Source organism: Chrysochloris asiatica, unplaced genomic scaffold, assembly GCF_000296735.1.
Source record: "Chrysochloris asiatica unplaced genomic scaffold, ChrAsi1.0 scaffold00418, whole genome shotgun sequence".
NCBI classification, from domain to species: Eukaryota; Metazoa; Chordata; class Mammalia; order Afrosoricida; family Chrysochloridae; genus Chrysochloris; species Chrysochloris asiatica.
The window spans coordinates 508,789-513,082 of NW_006408936.1; the positions used below are offsets into that span (position 1 = coordinate 508,789).

At 43.4% G+C, this 4,294-nt stretch overlaps 1 protein-coding gene across 1 annotated transcript in view; it reads right to left on the reverse strand.

Moving 5' to 3' along the window:
• The window catches only part of FBXL7 (F-box and leucine-rich repeat protein 7), a 585,554-nt gene that overhangs the window by 456,443 nt on the left and 124,817 nt on the right, over window positions 1–4,294 (reverse strand). The gene's annotated exons all lie outside the window — the stretch shown is intronic.

Genomic DNA, 4,294 nt, shown 5'->3' on the forward strand with positions numbered 1-4,294 from the left:
AAGCGTGGCAACAATTGTGAGGTTGGCCCAGGAACGGGCAGTGTTTCCTTCTGTTGTGCATAGGGTCACTATGAGTTGGTACTGACTCAATGGCACCTAACAACAGAACTAGTAAGAGATGATGACAGTGATTATTGAATATAGATTAAATGAATGAATGAATTTATCTTCATTCTCCTACCATGTATCTTCTACAGTAATTAGTTTGGGGGTCAACGAAAATAAACAGCCCTAAAACAGAACATTTTCATAGCTAAGGTGAAAGCTCTCCCCATCCTTTAATCCCCCCCTGTCCCCAGCTGCTTAGCATATGTTTTTGTTTTTCAAAGTTTTTTGGTTCCTGAAAACTCTCCACATTCTGGGATCCTTGACAAAGCCTCACTGTGATGCCAGGTTGAAACTCAGCCACCCACAATTTGCTCATTTTGCATCAAATTTACTGTCCAGCAGAGGCAAAACTGAGGTCACCGAGCTAAAAGTAGACTTTTACTTTACAGCCTGATGTCTGGTCTCATGGTGAATCCAGAGATTTATTGCTCAATGCTGGTAGATTACTGAGAGGCTGTGGCGTGATTTATTTACTGTCAGAACGAAATAGCTGCATTTTAAAAGGGAATGCTATGATTCTCCAAAATAAGTTATCACTTTTAAAAGTATTTGAGGCTGGCTTGACTACACATTTGAAAGTACTGATGTGTGAATCACTTTGGTCATCACACAAGAGATCTGGACTACAAGGCCAAAGTCGTGTTATAAATGCAACTCAATAAACAGTTTGTGTAACTGGTATATATCTTGTAGTTATTAAACCCCTAAAACCAAACCCATTTCCGTGGAGTCTATGCCAATTCACAATAATCCTACAGGGCAGAGCAAAAATCCCCAACAGACCTTCTGAGGTAGAAATCTTTATGAAAGCAGACAGCCACACCTCTCTTCCACAGAGCAGCTGGTGGGTTCGAACCATTGACCTTTTGGTTAGCATTTAAGCACTGGTTGTTGCTGTTGTTAAGTGCCCTCGAGTTGGTTCCGACCCATAGCAACCCTGTATAGGGTTTCTGAGAAGCTACCGGTGAGCTTGAACCACTGACCTTATGGTTCAAAGTGACTTTGCAGTCCAGCGCAATAACCCACAGCACCACACAATTTCAACTCATAGGATCACATGTGATAGACCAGAACTGGCCCATAGAGCTTCCAACACTGTGGTCTTTACCAGAGCAGATCACCAAATCTGTCTCCCATGGAACCAACATTCTCATTATCAGCCAAGCACTGAGCCACTATGGGACCAGGATTTTCAATACACAGACACACATATATATGACTACCTTCTCTATTGTAAAACTGCTATACATGCTTTGTTTCAATACAAATTATGGAATCACTACTAAAATAAGAATTTGAAGATAGCCTGGTATGTTTCTGTAGGATCAGCAGTGAACTGGTCAGTGGTTCAAATCCACCAGCCACTCCTTCTAAAACTTTATACAGGATCACTATGAGTCGGAACAGACTCAATGACACTTAACCCTTATTAGAACTATGGCTTGTTCAGACATCATAGCTTTTGTCCTTTCTCTCTCTTTAAACTCAATTTACTCATTTTCCTGTTTCTCTTGGTACCTTCCCTAATAACTTTCAGAAGTTCTCTCCTGGGTGTATTTAATGCATGTATCTGCAGAATGTGCTAAGTGAGAAAGAAGGATGGGTATGCAAGCGGAAGATAGCAAGAAACTCACGGACCCAATCAGAGCATGCAGTACTGCAGGCTGTGTACCTCAGCAAACCATTTCACACTGGAACTCTTGGATGGACCAAGAACTCTTGGATGGACCATCTTGGATGGATGAGGGCAGCTTGGTGCTCCTATGTGTTTGACTAATGCTTTAAGAAATTCAAGGAGTTCTGATGGCGCTGTATTTAATCGCTTGGTTGCTCATCCAAAGGTCAGGAGTTTGAATTCACCAGCTGCTTCATAGCAGGAAGATGTGACAGTCTGTTTTCATAAGGATTTACAGCCTTGGAAACCCTGCAGGGGCTGTTCAATAGGGTCACTATGACTAGAAACCAACTCCACAGCAATGAGCTTCGTTTGGGTTTAAAAGACTCCATCAATCACATGACTGACATTTCCATCGATTTTGGAAGCCACCCTTTAAGAAGCTTGAACCAGAATGTGTATTGGTGGTAGTCTCAGGTCAACATGAATAACTTTTTGTTTTTTGAACTGCCCTGTTGGGTTTCCTAAGCCAACCATGGGCTCCACCAGCAGCGGTGATGAGATGTCAATGAGATGACAGGCAACGGCTGTCTCAGTGGCACGGCCAGGTGCCCTGTAAACTAATGAATGTTGTTGCAGCAGGTAATTGACTAAAACTTGTGGTAAAAGGCAGCTAAGGTTGATACTTCATTCACCATTCTATGGTCATATCATGTTTTTTTACAAGAATGGTCTTTCTTCTCCACCTGTCTTACTAGATCTTTGACTTCAGTGTCAACAGTGGTATGAAGATATGCTTGGAGGAAGGAAGTAGAGGGAGGAGAATTACTGCATCCCAGTTGCCCTTGATCCCCAAGGTACAGGAGCAGAACAAGCGTTTGAGAACTAAAGAGGCTTGGGGAGGTGAAAAAGGAAACCAGGCATATATGGGGAGGACTGGTGCCCATCTCTGGATGTGGCCATGTGACAGACAACCTCATGTCTTGTACTGTTTATAAGTGACATGTTTGGCAACACTTAGTGCTCTGAACAAAAGAAAAGATATTCCCAGGTACCATCTACACCATCCCTGCCTGCCTTACCTTGTCCTCTCTCTTGCTCTCCCCATCCAGCGAAACACGCATTTCTGGTGTTTCTACTGACGTCATATTACTCAAATCTATTCAATCCACTGCCTACACTTCCAACAACAGCTTTCTACCCAGTTTCACCCTTTCCAGTTCAGTCTCTACAGGACCGAATTTTCTGCAGTGTAAATTAGAGATGTCAAGCTGCTGGTTAATAACCTTCAAAAGTTCCTCTCTGCTCTCCAGATACAGTCCATGTTCCATGATCTTTTGAGAGTATGTTCCATTACCGTCTCCCACCCCCTCTCTTTGTTGTTGCTGTTGTTAGTGCTGTCAAGTGGGTTCTGACTCATAACAACCCTGTATAGGGTTTCCAAGGAACGATTGGAGGGTTTGAACCACCCACCTCCAGACTAGCAGTCTATTGCTTATCCTACAATGCCACACCAAGACCCCTCATCTTCTCTTTCATTGTTGCTATGTGCCCTACAGTCGGTTCCGACTCATAGCGATGCTGTTATAGGGTTTCCGAAGAGCAGCTGGGGGGTTTGAACTGCCAACCTTATGGTTCAAAGTCCAGTGCTGATCCGACGGTGCTATACCAGGAATCAAACTGCTCTAACTCCAAATAATTACCGGTGGTTTCCTGACTACTTGAGGCTCTCTTCAGGTCCTGATTGGGATGACACTTCGCCATTATTTCATTTTCCAGACAACCTACTCATCACAAGCAAGTCTGAGTTAGGTGGACTCACCAAGAGCTTTAGAACGCCTTGCATTTGTGGAGACCATATGCTTACTGCATTAGCGCTGCTCTGGACTGTAAATGTCTGAGAGCAGAGAGTATGTTTCTGTTAGGTTCTCAGCTCTTAATACCTGATCATTAAAGCAGAAGTCAGGTCAATACGTGGTAGGGAAGAGAATGAGGCATCTCATTTGGTTTGGAGAAATGCTTCTACTTACACTGACAGTTATATTATTATTTTAATTTAAGCCTAATATTCTTACCATCTTTACAGTGTGAAGTCATTGTTGTTGTTATGTGCCGTGGAGTTGGTTCTGACTCATAGCGACCCTGTGCAGGGTTTCTGAGGCTGTATATCTTTACAGGAGCAGAAAGCCTCATCTTTCTCCCACGGAACAGCTGGTAGTTTCCAACTGCTAACCGTGAGATTCGCAGCCCGATTCATAACCACTACGCTACCAGAGCTCCTTACAGCGTGAAGAGTTCTCCATAAATAAGGCGTATTGTTAATAACCCACCACACATCTGTCAGTCTGTCTTTCTGTCATGCATTGGAGTCCTGGTATGGCGCTGTAGGATAAGTGCTCAACCATAAGATTGCTTTAGATCACGAGGTTGGCGGTTCAAACTCACCAGTCGCTCCTCAGAAACCCTATACAGGGTCGCTATGAGGCAGAACCGACTCAACAACACTTAACAACAACAATATCTGTCAACTTGTCATTCTGTTGTGCATAGGTTCACTATGAGTCAGAATGG